This window comes from Pleurodeles waltl, chromosome 6 (genome assembly GCF_031143425.1).
Source record: "Pleurodeles waltl isolate 20211129_DDA chromosome 6, aPleWal1.hap1.20221129, whole genome shotgun sequence".
Classification (NCBI taxonomy): domain Eukaryota; kingdom Metazoa; phylum Chordata; class Amphibia; order Caudata; family Salamandridae; genus Pleurodeles; species Pleurodeles waltl.
The window spans coordinates 361159162-361174835 of record NC_090445.1 but is presented as its reverse complement, the minus strand read 5'-3'; positions in this window follow the sequence as shown (position 1 = coordinate 361174835).

The following is a 15674-nucleotide window of genomic DNA, read 5'->3' as shown; positions in this document are numbered from 1 at the left end:
AGTCCAGGGAGAACAGGAGCCCCTGCTAACCTGGATGAAGGTACAAAAGAAGAACCATTGGTGAAGGACAACAGTCAGTACTGCACCCAAGAAGATGGATGCGGGTTCCGGTTGGTGCAGATGATGTCCCACGCAGGATGGATGATTGCAGTCTGGTTTGCGTCACTGGATTCCGCAAACAAACCTTGGCACATGCAAAGCTCACGGTTAGCAGAAAATAGTGCTGCCTGGGTCCGGGAGGGACCTGGTGGACTCTACCCAGGAGGTGGAGTCAGAGGGGGCTCTCAGCAACTCGGAGAGCCCTCAGAAGACCAGGTAGCATGCACAGGAGTCCCACAGCACAGGGACAAAGAAGGTGAAACAGGAGGGCCATGCAGCACTACACAAAGGGATCCCACACCACAGGAGAACCTATCAGGAAGCTGTACATCACAGGAAGGAGTGCTGGGTGCAGGAACTGCATCGTGCATGAAGAACTTTGTGGAAGGATGCCAACAAGCCTTGGCAACTTCAAAAGAAGCGGTGCACAGGGGTACTGTCTTGCATGGGGAGACAAACTCTTACCTCCACCAAAGTTGGACAGTAGGATGTCAGGGCCACTTCAGTCCACCACCCGTGATGCTGGATCCAAGCACTTTGTCAGGGGAGGGGACCCAAGCCACCGGTTGTTCTGGCAGAGGTGTGCCTGCTGAAGCAGGGATTTGACTTCTTGATTTCACGGGAGATTCCTTTGTTCTTCGGTGCAGGCTGTAGACAGGCAGTCCTCGGAGGATGCACAACCTGGAAACAGTTGCAGTTGCTGGCAGGAGCTGAAAATACAATGTTGCAGAATTTGTCTTCGATTCTTTGTTACAGTTTATAGAGTTTCTGGAGGGTCCAGGTGGAGTTTCTTTAGTAAAAAGTTGAAGTAAAGGATGCAGATGTTTTTTGCTGGAGTCTTGTAATCCAAATCTGAAGAACCACCCCAGAGAAAGACCCTAACTAGCCCTGAAAGGGGGATTGGTCAGCTAAACAGGTAAGCATCTATCAGGGGAGGGATCTGATGTCACCTGCTGGCACTGGCCACTCAGATGCTCCCAGAGTGCCCTGCCAACTTGGAATCCAACATTGCAAACCCCAGGGACCCTCTGGAGGAGTTCTGAACACCACCCCTGGGGTATTGATGGACAGGGGAGTGGTCACTCACATTTTCTTTGTCCAGTTTCGTGCCAGAGCAGGGACTGTGGGTCCCTGAACCGGTGTAGACTGGTCTATGGAAGGAGGGCAGCATCTGTGCACTTCAAGCCTTTCCAGAGGCTCTGAAAGGCTACCCCTCTCATGCTTGTAACACCTATTTACAAAGGAAATCCTTTGTTCTGCTTTCCTGGTCTCGAGCTGCTTGAGCAACAGGAGGGCAGAAACCTGTCTGTGAGGTGGCAGCAGCTGGGGCTGCCTGGAAAACATCAAACGTTTGTAATGGCAAAAGTGGGGGTCCTCTAAGGAGCCCCCAGAGTGCATGGAATCATACAACCAATGCTTGCAAAAGCCTCGGGGTATGATTCCAACATGTTTGATACCAAACATGGACATATTCGGAGTTACCATTGTGAAGCTGGACATATGTAGTGACCTATGTCCAGTACATGCATAAAATGGCGTCCCCGCACTCACAAAGTCTTGGAAAATGGTCCTGGAGGTCGTGAGGGCAACTCTGCTAGTGCAGGGGTGCCCTCACACACAGGTACTCTGCACCCTGCCTTCAGGGCTGGACGGCCTGCAATAGGGGTGACTTATAAGTGACCTGGTGCAGTGTAAATGGCAGTGAAAGGGTGCATGGACCTTTTCACACAGGCTGCAATGGCAGTCCTGTAGAAGCCTTTGCATGGGATCCCTATGGGTGGCAAAGGAAATGCTGCAGCCCATAGGGATCCTCTGGAACCTAAATGCCCTGGGTACCTAGGTACCATTTACTGGGGACTTATAAGGGGTGACAAGTATGGCAATTGTGGGTGAAATACAGGGTTACCAGTATGCAGTGACAACATTTAGAGGAGAGAAAGCATAATCACTGGGGTCCTGGTTAGCAGGATCCCAGTGAACACAATCAAACACACTGACATCAGGCAGAAAATGGGGGGTAACATGCCAAGAAGAGGGTACTTTCCTACACATGCTCCCTCAGAACTCAGGCTTGTTCAGGATCTTCAGTTGGTCTGTTCTACCCTCAGGCAGCATTGGTTTCTTCTAAACTGGGAAAAGTGCCAGGTGGATCCATCTCGGGGTCTGTAATTTATTGGGGTGAGGTTTCGCATGGATCTCAACAGGGTCTTTCTCCCAGAGGGCAGGATTCGGGTGTTGCACTTTCTGGCCCTGGAGATGAGTTCCCTGTTGTCAGCTCTAGTTCACAGGTGGCTTCGATTGATGGGATTCATGACTGCTGCAATATTTACTGTTCCTTGGGCACAGTTTCATCTTAGACCTTTGTGGGTTCCCCGGCTGTCTTGTTGGGATCCTCAGTCATGGAATTATGACCAGTTGGTGCCACTCTCCCTGCGGGTTTGTCAGGAGCTGCACTCGTGGACTTTGGAAGCCACCCTGTCCAAGGTGATGCCATTGCAGCCAGATCCTCCTTTGGTATTGACTACGGATGCCAGTGCCTTGGGTTGGGGGGGCAAACATGGGCAACAGCTTCCTGCAGGCTCAATGGTCTCTTGAAAAGGGGAGGCAGTCTTCCAATTGGAGGGCACTCATGGCAGTGGTCAGGGAAGTCATGGGGTTTTGTCATGTACTGGTGGTGCACTTACGTAGTGGTTCGCTCAGACAACCTAGTCACTGTGGCCTACCTCAACAACCAAGGTGGAATTCGGACCAAGACTTTCAACGCTGTGGCTCAGTTTTTATTCTAATGGGGTGAACAACACCTTCAGTCTCTGGTGGCTATACATGTGAGGGGAGTGGACAATGGGGTGGCAGATGGAGTTTTCCTCCATTGTACAAGCTACCTCTCACTCAGGAGGTGTTTCTCAGAGAGTGCAAGAGGTTTAGTGTACCAAACCTCACCCTCAATGCTCAGGTTCAGCGTTTTTGTGCTTGCAATCCACATGCTTTTCCTCTGATTCGTCTCATTCCCAAGTTCCTGGCACGGTTGCTGAAGGAAGACAGATGGGTGATTCTGGTCATCCCTATTTGGCCCAGGAGATCCTGGTTTCTGGTTGTCAAGTTGCTGGTTGTTCAGGGTCTCTGGTTTCTTCCTTTCTTTCCCTCCCCTCTTCGGTCGGTCCCTCCGCTGACTCTCCAGAAACTTCAGCTGTCGGTCTGGAAGTTGAGTGGCAGGGTTTGGATATCAGGGGTATTCCCAGACCTTTAGCTGTAGCAATTCTGCATCTCGTAAGCCTACTACTTTGAAGTCTTACACCAGACATTGGGGTCATTTTCAGCATTGGTGTGATCCTCTCCAGTTGTCTCCTTTGAATTGTTCTTTGCCTACGATGCTTCAGTTTTTGTGGGAATGCTTTGAGAAGGGTTTGTCTGTTTCTACTTTGAAGACACAGTGAGCAGCTACCAGGGCCTTTCATGATCCATGGGGAAATCTATCTGATGTGGATAACATGGTGTCTGTCTGTTCCGCAGGTTTTCTATGACCCGACCTTTGATGAAATCTCTGTTTCCTTTTTGGGAATTGCTTCTAGTGTTGAAATCATTGGTCTCAACCCCGTTTGGGCCTTTAGAGGGTGCCGATCTTATGTTTTTAACTTTCAAGGTGTTTTTTTGGTTGCCATCACCTCCGCCAGGCGCATTGGTGAGTTTGGGGGCCTTGATGGCTAGAGAACCCTTTCTGTCTTTTTCTGCTGATGGTGTGGTGTTGCATTTGGATTCTTCTTTTGTTACCAAGGTGGCTTTCCAGTTTCATTGTTCTCAAGAGGTTGTGCTACCTTCCTGGAGTGTGGCCTCTACAGCGGAAGATGATTTCGACTGGTCCTTACTGGACATCAAGAGAGCTTTGTTGGTGTTTTTAGGTGGGACCAGGTTGTTCAAGAAGTCAGACTCCTTGTTTCTTTCGTTTGGTGCTTCTTCCAAGAGTGAGAAGGCTTCCTCTCTGTCTATCAGTATATGGATCAAGCAGGTTATTGAATTGGCATATACTTTGGCGGGCGTTATTCCTCCGACTGTGGTGCAGGGGATCTCCACCCATGGCATGGTGGCCTCTTGGGCAGAATTGAAGGGGGTGTCTATTGCTGAAATCTGTAGGACGTCCGGATGGCCAGTTTCCAATACTTTTGTCCATCATTACCATCTTCAGAATGTGTTGGGGGAAGAGATGAATTTTGGGTTGGGGGTATTGCATGCAGTTTGCTCCTAGTTTTTGACTTGTTTCTGTTTCTGTTCTTCAAGAAATCACTACTGGGCGTGGCATATGTTCTGGTGTGCCTATGTGTGTTTTGTCTCAGGCCAGTCTGATTTTGGCTTGGGGATTCTCCATATGTAATGAAGGGGATGAGGACTGGGGGTACTGTTGTATTACTTACCGGTATTCATTCCTCCTGGTCGTGTTGTCCTCGTCTCATTCATTACTCGCCACCCGCTCTCCCTAGCGACAAGCCTTCGGTTGATTGGCTTAGTAGATCAGGAGGAATGCTGGGAAGGTAGGTGTTATGTGCTCCCATTGGGAGTGGGGTAGTATATTCCTTGTATTCTTTTTTGTGTCATGGAGAGAGAGTTCTCTCCATATATAATGAATGAGACGAGGAATACAGGACCTGGAGTAATGAACATTACCGCTAAGTAATAAGAAACTTTCTTGTGTCACCCTTTGCCTAGATATCACTGAGTGTGCCTTTTCCTGCATTTGTGGCCTGTGGACCTTTTACAGGCACTGACCCTGTTTGGTGAAGATGCATATCAACTGTGATGAACTGCCGTGTAGTCAGCAGGATCGCTGATTGAGGGAGTTTCAGTACACTCGGTGGAATGGAATGGAACTTGTTTGGTATTTGACATTGAATTCATTGGTATTTTTTCAGTACCTTCAGTGTATGTGGGTGGACAATAGCACTGGCAGTGTTAACATTGAACATACAATCAAACTCTTCGTGTTTCAGAACGCTATGATGACGAATTAGCGCTGTGGATCTTTGGAACGTGTAATTACAATGATGGGTACCAAACCAATCTTCAACATGAACTTTGGTAGCCAAATTATGTTAAAATGTATCAACAGGGTTACCTACAAATGCTCTCACACCTTTTTTGTCACATCAAGTCAGATTAACTTTATTCTGGTACAGCAAGCATCCATACAAGTGAAAAAAGGAAACTAAACAAATATATTGCATAATATACGCAGCAGCAAATGAGCAACTCAATAATAATAAAATATAAAACCAGGAAAAAACGAATTTAAATGACAGAAAAATATGTCAATGCAAAATTGAGTAGACAGAGTACTATGCACTTTCACTACGGTTTTCAAAAACGAGCTCACATAAAAAGCATTTTCACTATCGGATAACTGCAACCAGTATTTAAATGGGCCGGTACTGTCCGGTACTGAGTACCGGCACTTTTTTATTTTGAGAGGGTGAGTACCGGCACATCTCAGAAAAAACGTAATACTTTTAATTGGATAGTACCGGCACTTCTCGGAAACAAGCAGGTACTCTGGCACAGAGTACCGGCACTTTATTTTTTCCATTTCAAGCACTGTCTGCAACAGAAACAAAAAGGCAAGTTTCACCTGTTTAACATTAGAACATCTCTTCCTTAAACAATATTTACATAGTTAAAAGTACAATTTTGAAAAATTCTGTTAAGATACCCAGTCACGCTAGGTTTCTTTGCATCCCGGGAAGTGCGCAGCTGGGACGCATGGTTAAGTAAGGCATGACTAACCTGCTTCTTACTAAGGGTATTACAAAGCTCAGGTTCCATAAAAACTTGCATCAACCTGAACTTGCAATAGGCGGATTTAACAGAGGCCAGCCAAGAAATGCGCATACCTCTGTCACACTATATCAGTCCATAATAATATCTCTAGTCAAGCTTGCTTGCTCATTTTTCCAAACAGCCAACCATAAAAGTGCTGATCGCTCACTAATAAGATCTTCTAAAAAGTTCAGGCCGAGCTGTTTATGACAAATAAAGCTGAAAGATATGCGAGACGCTGCAAGAAGTTGTCTACAAAAACAGATTTCTTCTTGCTGTAGAGCCGTGCAATCAGCTGTTTCCCCAATTTCTGTCCCATAGAGTGTGATAGAGGTACACTAAGGGCTATAAATTTGTACCAAAGGACCAAGCAAACCTCCACCGCAGGTTGGGGAAAAGAGCACGGCAAGCCTATTGCACATGACAATTTAGCCATAATGTAGGATTTAAAAAAGTTGGTGCGCAGGTCTAAGGCGGCAATACAATCTAGAAAAGCATGGACCAGGAGAAGCAGCACTTGGGGAGTCCATGCCATGAACACAGCATCATGCACATACAGAAGAGTTGCTAAGAGAACTCCTCTGATTTTGGGTATGTCCTGCATGACACTGCATAAAAAGGTGTAAAGCTCGCTGATATACAACATAAAAAGTGAAGAAGCTAAATGACTCCCTTGCCGAACTCCACAGGCCACACTTACATCCCCCAAAAGCTCCCCTTGACTGCTAAGCCTAATTCATGCAATCATATCAGTTTGTAAATAGGCCAAGAAATGTACCAAGGCTACTACATCCATCCCCTGTGAAATGAGCAATTGCCACAGCGTGGATCTATTAACACAGTCAAAGGTTGTGGGAAGGTCCATAAACGCCAAATAGAGTGGAGTTTCCTCAGTACAAGTTTTAAGTTTACACACTGTATGATGGTACCCAATTTACTTCTGAACCCATACTGACATGGGTAGCGAACCACCTCAGTGTTAATCTATTCCCTGATTCTATTGTAAATAACCCTCCCCAAAATTTTTACTGTGGTGTCAATCAGGGAAATTGGGAGCCCTGTAGAGAGCGGTCTCATTTTTTTAAATGGGCACCATAACTGATGTAGCACATGAGGGAGAAAGAGAAGAGTGAGCCAGGTTATAAAAAATATTGGTTAGCAGGGGAGCCCAAAAAACTGCACAGTACATAATAAGGTCAATCAGGACACTGTCTTGGCCAGGGGCCTTACCACTAACACTTTGATTAATAGCACTAACCACTTCATGCAGATTGATGTTACATTCATCTACAAGGGCACGATCTACGTAAAACTCAGTGTTAGTCGCTGTATCTGCAAAGATATTAGTAAAATAATCCTCCCAGGTAGTCCCCTGGAGCTGTGGCAGGAAATCGAAGTGACATCATTATGTTTGTTTCTAAGTTCGGTAACTGTGGACAAAAAACTTGCTACTTTTTAATTTGGCCACCTGTACCAACATCTGGAAGTGCTAAGTAAGTCCCTCCCTTCAGCGTTTCTGAACAATATTTTTAGAATTCCATCCTGCTGAACTCACAATAGCAGGGTCTCTAGGTTTTGCTGCAAGAACCTGAGGTAACTGGCAGTTGGCTAAGGAGCACTGGTGATTGAACTATCTAGGTAAGTTTACAGGAGGCAGAAATGGTTTTACCAGTACTTTACTTATGTTTGTACAGAGCCCAGCAAAAGCCACAGGAATGGAAAAAGCTGTGTCCTCCCCCTGCGACATACATTCACCAAGTCATGATTCGCAGTGACAATGAAATAAAAAAACTGAGAAGGCTCATGCAACCCCCACACAAACTTTAGATTATCATCTGAGAGCTGAGAATAACTAGCACCACTATGTATTCTGGGTTTCTCCCTCAGAGTCACAGAGAAAACAACTTTCAGGGCATTTTGTTCACTAAAATCAGTCTCGATGATCATCCCAGAAACCAATATGTCTTCAAGGCTATGTGTAATAAAAATATAATCAATTACTGAGGGGTTACCGCTATAAGTAAATTCTGCAGCAGCTGATGCACGTGTGTCTTCTATTACACTGCACAAGTCTCATGATGCTAAATGAGCTGCTAGGGGTCCATAATATATGGAGGGAATACAGCTCTATTTGGAGCCTCATACTGTTGTGGCAACTTAACATTAAAATTACCAGCGAGGCATAAATAGGTAAACCGGTCAGAAGAAGCTTCCACCCTAAATCAATGTGTTGATGTAATCAAATAGCAAAGACAATTTGACATTAGGAACATTAATCAATAGGGAGCCTGGGGTGAGCTGGTCTCGTCCTCGCACACAGTTCCCGAGTGCCGGGGACGAGACCAGCTCCTCCTGTACCCAGCCCATGGGGGGAGCGCTGGGCTTCCCTCCCACACCTCCCAGTCGGGGAGGGAGGGGGAATCGCTTCCCCTTCCACCCCGACCACCCTGATCCGCCCCAGTGACATCTGATGACGTCAGCACACAATCGCACGCTGACCTCTTTAGAGGTCACCTCCCATTGTGCTGGAAGCATGCTTCTAGTGCGCTGCAGAAGAGAAATGCTCAGCATTTCTTTTCCGCTCAGGAGGAGAGGGCAGGCAGAGGCATCAAAGGAAAGGAAAGGCCTTTCCTTTTCTTTCATTTCTCTGCAAGCATTTCTGCTGCCTGATTGCGATGTGATCGGGCAGCAGAATTGCCCACTAGACACAGGTTTTTTTTTGTTTTTTGTTTTTATACTTACTCATAACCCCTTCGCTGCCAGGCCTTTTCCCCCTCCTGTGCCGAGCCTCTTTTTGGCTATTTGGGGCAGTTCACGCTTAGGCCCTCATACATTTTTGTTCACATAAGCTAACCACGCCAAATTTGTGTCCATTTTTTCCAACATCCTAGGGATTCTAGAGGTACCCATACTTTGTGGGTTCCCCTGAAGGAGACCAAGAAATTAGCCAAAATACAGTGAAATGTTTTTTTTTTTTCAAAACAATGGGAAAAAGGGCTGCAGAAGGCAGATCGTGTTTTTTTTCCCTGAAAATGGCATCAACAAAGGGTTTGCGGTAGCAAGATCACCATCTTCCCAGCTTTCAGGAACAGGCAGACTTGAATTGGAAAACCCAATTTTTCAATACAATTTTGACATTTTACTGGGACATATCCCATTTTTACTATTTTTTGTACTTTCAGCCTCCTTCCAGTTAGTGACCAAAATGGGTGAGAAACCAATGCTGGATCCCAGAAAGCTAAACATTTCTGAAAAGTAGACAAAATTCTGAATTTTCCTACAAGTGTTTCCTACAGACAATAACAGCTGAAATTAAAAAAATATGAGAAATTGAGGTGAAAAAACCCAGCCATTTTTCTCCACGTTTTACTCTGTAACTTTTTCCTGCGATGTCAGATTTTTGAAAGCAATATACCGTTACGTCAGCTGGACTCTTCTGGTTGTGGGGATATATAGGGCTTGTAGGTTCATCAAGAACTCTAGGTCCCCAGAGCCAATAAATAAGCTGCACCTTGCAATGGGTTTTTATTCTGTACCGGGTATACAACAATTCATTTGCTGAAATATAAAAAGTGAAAAATAGGTATCAAGAAAACTTTTGTATTTCCAAAATGGCCACAAGATAAGGTATTGAGAAGCAGTGGTTATTTGAACATCTCTGAATTCCGGGGTGCCCATACTAGCATGTGAATTACAGGGCATTTCTCAAATAGACACACTGCCTTACATTTGGAAGGAAAAAATGTAGAGAAAGACAAGGGGCAATAAAACTTGTTTTGCTATTCTGTGTTCCCCCAAGTCTCCCGATAGAAATGGTACCTCACTTGTGTGGGTAGGCCTAGCGCCCACGCAAAGGAAATGGCTCAAAACACAACGTGGACACATCACATTTTTTCACAGAAAACAGAGATGTTTTTTGCAAAGTGCCTACCTGTGGATTTTGGCCTCTAGCACAGACGGCACCTGGGGAAACCTAGCAAACCAGCGCATTTTTCGAAAACTAGACACCTAGGGGAATCCAAGATGGGGTGACTTGTGGGCCTCTGACCAGGTTCTGTTACCCAGAATCCTTTGCAAACCTCAAAATTTGACCAAAAAAACACTTTTTCCTCTCATTTCTGTGGCAGAAAGTTCTGGAATCTGAGAGGAGCCACAAATTTCCTTCCACCCAGCGTTCCCCCAAGTCTCCTGATAAAAATGGTACCTCACTTCTGTGGGTAGGCCTAGCGCCCACGAAAAGAAATGGCCCAAAACACAACGTGGACACATCAAAGTTTTTCACAGAAAACAGAGGTGTTTCTTGCAAAGTGCCTACCTACGGATTTTGGCCTCTAGCTCAGCCTGCCCGAGGTGGCAGAAATAGCCTAAAATAAATTCCCCCCCCAAAAGCCTCCCGGGTAGTGACCCTTGCCTATGGGGTCGCTCCCCCTGCGTGACATTGGCGGAAAAAAAGATCCCCGGTGCCTTGTTGTTTCTGCCCCCCTTGACCTAAAATTGGCCGATGTGCCCCCAAGGGGGGCAGAAATGGTTTAAATACAATTTGCTGAGCGACCCTTGCCTAATGCGTCGCTCCCCATCTCTAAAAAAAAAAACACAAGCAAAAAAAAACCACAAAAAAAAATTAGCCCTGGCGCCTAGAGGTTCAGATCGGCCTAATAACAATAGGCCGATCTGCCCACGGGGGGAGTAATGGCCTAAAATAAATTTGTCCCCTGACCCCCCCCGGAGAGACCCTTGCCTACGGGGTCGCTCCCCCTGCGTGACATTGGCGCAAAAAAGATCCCCGGTGCCTAGTTGTTTCTGCCCCCCTTGGGGGCAGATTGACCTAAAATCAGCCAATCTGCCCCCAAGGGAGGCAGAAATGGTTTAAATACAATTTGCCCCCCAGGGGAGCGACCCTTGCCTAATGGGTCGCTCCCCATCTCTAAAAAACAAACAAGCAAAAAAAAACACACAAAAAAAATTGCCCTGGCGCCTAGAGGTTTCTGTCCCCCCTGAGGGCAGATTGGCCTAATAACAATATACCGATCTGCCCCTGGGGGGGCAGAAAAGGCCTAAAATAAATTTGCCCCCCGGCCTTCCCAAACCCCCCCGGGGAGCGACCCTTGCCTACGGGGTCGCTCCCCTTGCATGACATTGGCGCAAAGAAAAAATCCTTGGTGCCTAGTTGTTTCTGACCTAAAATCCGCCGATCTGCCCCCAAGGGGGGCAGAAATGGTCTAAATACAATTTGCCCCCCAGGGGAGCAACCCTTGCCTAATGGGTCACTCCCCATCTCTAAAAAAACAAACAAACAAAAAAAAAACACACAAAATAAATTGCCCTGGCGCCTAGGGGTGGCATAAAATTAATTTGCTCTCCCGCCCCCCAAAATCCCTCCAGGGAGCGACCCTTGCCTACGGGGTCGCTCCCCTTGCGTGACGTTGGCGCAAAAAGAAAAGATCCCTGGTGCCTAGTGGTTTCTGCCCCCCTTGGGGGCAGACTGACCTAAAATCAGCCGATCTGCCCCCAAAGGGGGCAGAAATGGCCTAAATACAATTTGCCCCTCCAGGGGAGTGACCCTTGCCTAAGGGGTCGCTCCCCATCTGTAAAACAACAACAACAAAAAAAGCCCAGGTGCCTAGTGGTTTCTGACCCCCTTAGGGGCAGATCGGCCTAATTAAAATAGGCTGATCTGCCCTGCAGGGGGGCAGAAATGGCCTAAAATAAATTTGCCCCCCAGGGGAACGACCCTTGCCTAAGGGGTCGCTCCCCTTGCGTGAAATTCACGAAAAAAAAAACACCTCCCTGGTGTCTAGTGGTTTCTGTCCCCCTTGGGGGCAGATTGCCCTCATAAAAATAGGCCAATCTGCCTCCAAGGGGGACAGAAATGGCCTAAATATAATTTGCCCCGTAAGGGAGCGATCCCTGGTGCCTAGAGGTAAAAGGCCTTAAAAAAAAATGCCCCCTCTGGGAGCGACCCTTGCCCAAGGGGTCACTCCCTCATGCCAATTTCCAAATAAAAATAAAATCCCTGGTGTCTAGTGGGCATTTCAAAAGCCGGATTGCTTTACAATCCGGCTTTTGAAATGCTCAGAGAGACTTCAAAGGGAAGGAAACGCCTTTCCTTCCCTTTGAAGCCTCTCTGTCTCTGTGATTGTCAGCGCACTGACATCACGGGGTGGGTGGGGACGTTGGGGGTTTCGTGGGGAAGGGCTTCCCCTTCCATGCCTGCCTTGAGGGGGTGGGGGGAACCCCACAGAGGGAGGCACTGTGCCTCAGGACGTAACCCTTATGTCCTGGGCACAGAAGGGGATAAGGGGAGCGGCCCCTTGGTCAAGGGCTGCTCCCCAGGGTGGCACAATATTTTTAGGCCTTTTCTGCCACCCCTGGGGGCAGATCGGCCTATTATAATTAGGCTGATCTGCCCCTGGAGGGGTAGAAACCCCTAGACACCAGGGATTTTTTTTTTTTTCTTACTTGATGTTTTTATATATGGGGAGCGACCCCTTAGGCAAGGGTCGCTCCCCTGGGGGGCAAATTGTATTTAGGCCATTTCTGCCCCCTTGGGAGCAGATCAGCCTTTTTTTATTAGGCTAATCTGTCCCCAAGGGGGGCAGAAACCACTAGACACCAGGGATGTTTTTCTTTTTATACTTGCGCGTAAGGGGAGCGACACCTTGGGCAAGGGCTGCTCCCCAGGGGGGCAAAATATTTTTAGTCCTTTTCTGCCACCCCCGGGGGCAGATCGGCCTATGGTAATTAGGCTGATCTGCCCCCAGGGGGCAGAAACCCCTAGACACCAGGGATATATATATCTTTCTGTTTACTTTAAGTTTTTATGTATGGGGAGCAACCCTTTAGGCAAGGGTCGCTCCCCTGGGGGGGGGGGGAATGGTATTTAGGCCATTTCTGACCCCCTTGGGGGCAGAAACCAATTAGGCACCAGGGATTGGTATGTGTGTATGTGTGTGTTTTGTTTGGGGGACAGCCCCTTTGGCAAAGTCGCTCCCTATGGGGGCACATTACTGTTGGCCATATCTGTCCCCCTTGTGGGCAGATCAGCCTATTTGTGGAAGGCCCATCTGCTCCCAAGGGGGGAGGAAGGCCCAACAGAGACAAGGGAAGATTTGTTTTTCAAAATAAGAGAGTGGGGGTATGGCCATACCCCACCCCAAATAAATGGGGCCAAAGTTGTTCTTCCCCTCAGTGGGCAGATGGGGCAATTACCCCCGATCTCCCACCCCAAATAAATGGAGACAAAGTTGTTCTTCTCCTCAGTGGGCAGATGGGGCAATTTCCCCCGATCCACACCCCGGGGTGCAGAAAGTCTACTAGATGCCAGGGAATAAAAAAAAACACAAAATAGTTTGGTGGTGGCTACCAACCAGTATGGGCATGTTTATGCCCCCAACCCCAACTAAAGGGGGTAACAGTCTTTCAGCTCTCCCCCCTACACACTAAAACATCTTATCCTATGGCAAGCAAGAGGACATTTGCATTGCATTGTTTTACATTTGGGCATTTTGCTGTGTCCACATAGTGTTTTTGGGCATTTCCTTTCGCGGGCACTAGGCCTACCCACACAAGTGAGGTACCTTTTTTATCAGGAGACTTGGGGGAACATTAAGTAGAAGGAAATTTGTGGCTCCTCTCTGAAACCAGAACTTTCTGTCACCGAAAAGTGAGGAAAAAGTGTTTTTTTTGCCAAGTTTTGAGGTTTGCAAAGGATTCTGGGTAACGGAACATGGGTAGAGCCCCACATGTCACCCCATCCTGGATTCTGCTAGGTGTCTAGTTTTTAAAAATGCACAGTTTTGGTAGGTTTCCCTGGATGCCAGCTGAGCTAGAGGCCAAAATCCAACGCTTGGCACTTTGCAAAAAACAGCTCTGTTTTCTTTGGGAAAATGTGATGTGTCCATGTTGTGTTTTGGGGCATTTCCTGTCATGGGCGCTAGGCCTACCTTCACAAGTGAGGTATCATTTTTATTGGAAGACTTGGGGAAACGCTGGCTGGAAGAACATTTGTGGCTCCGCTCAGATTCCAGAACTTTCTGTCACTGAAATGTGATGAAAAACGTTTTTTTGGCCAAATTTTGAGGTTTGCAAAGGATTCTGGGTAACAGAACCTATGGAGAGCCCCACAAGTCACCACATTGTGGATTCCCCTTGGTGTCTGGTTTAAAACAATGCACGGTTTGGTAGGTTTACCTAGGTGCCGGCTGAGCTAGAGGCCAAAATCCACAGGTAGGCACTTTGCAAAAAACACCTCGTTTTTTGGTGGGAAAATGTGATGTGTCCACACTGTGTTTTGGGGCATTTCCTGTCACAGGTGCTAGGCCCACCAACACAAATGAGGTACCATTTTTATTAGGAGACTTGGGGGAACACTGGGTGGAAGGAAATTTGTGGCTCCTCTCAGATTCCAGAACATTCTGTCTCCAAAATGTGAGGAAATTTGTTTTTTAGCCACATTTTGAGGTTTTCAAAGGTTTCTTGGTAACAGAAGCTGGTGAGAGCCCCACAAGTCAACTCATCCTGGATTCCTTTAGATGTCTTCTTTTAAAAAATGCACATGTTTGGTAGGTTTCCCTAGGTGCCGGCCGAGCAAGAGGCCAAAATCTACAACTAGGCACTTTGCAAAAACACGTCAGATTTCAATGTAAAAATGTGATGTGTCCATCTTGCATTTCCTGTTGTGAGCATTAGGCCTACCATCGCAAGTGAGGTGCCATTTTCATCGGGAGGCTTGGGGGAACACAGAATAGCAAAACAAGTGTTATTGTCCCTTGTCTTTCTCTAAATTTTTTCCTTCCAAATGTAAGGCAGTGTGTCTATTTGAGAAATGCCCTGTAATTCACATGCTAGTATGGGCACACCGGAATTCAGAGATGTTCAAATAACCACTGCTTCTCAACACCTTGTCTTGTCTCCATTTTGGAAATACAAACGTTTTCTTTATACCTATTTTTCACTCTTTATATTTCAGCAAATGAATTGCTGTATACCCAGTATAGAATGAAAACCCATTGCAAGGTGCAGTTCATTTATTGGTTCTAGCTACCAAAGGTTTTTGATGAACCTACAAGCCCTATCTATCCCCACAACCAGAAGAGTCAAGCAGACATAATGGTATATTGCTTTAAAAAATCTGACATCACAGGAAAAAGTTACAGAGTAAAACGTGGAGAAAATGGCAGTTTTTTTCACCTCAATTTCAATATTTTTTCATTTCAGCTGTTATTTTATCTGCAGGAAAAACTTGTAGGATCTATGAAAATTACCCCTTGCTAAATTCAGAATGTTGTCTACTTTTCGGAAATGTTTATTTTTCCAGGATCCAGGATTGGTTTCACACCCATATCTGTCACTAACTGGAAGGAGACTGAAAGCTCAAAAAATAGTAAAATGCCAAAATTGTGTTGAAAAATTGGGTTTTCTGTTTGTCAAGTCTGTCTGTTCCTGAAAGCTGGGAATATGGTGATTTTGGCACCGCAAACCCTTTGTTGATGACATTTTCAGGGGAAAAAATCACAAGCCTTCTACTGCAGCCCTTTTTCCCCATTCAAAAAAAAAAAAAACATTTTCGCTGTAGGTAGGCGTGGGTAGGTTAGGTGAACAAAAGTTATGAGGGCCTAAGTGCGAACTGCCCCAAATAGCCAAAAAAAGGCCTGGCACGTGAGGGGGAAAAGTCCTGGCAGCGAAGGGGTTAATAAAATTGTTATTGTAAAAATTCAAAAGTTCATATTAATGTGGGCTTTTACTTGTATGATTTTAAAGTCACTATTGGGCGA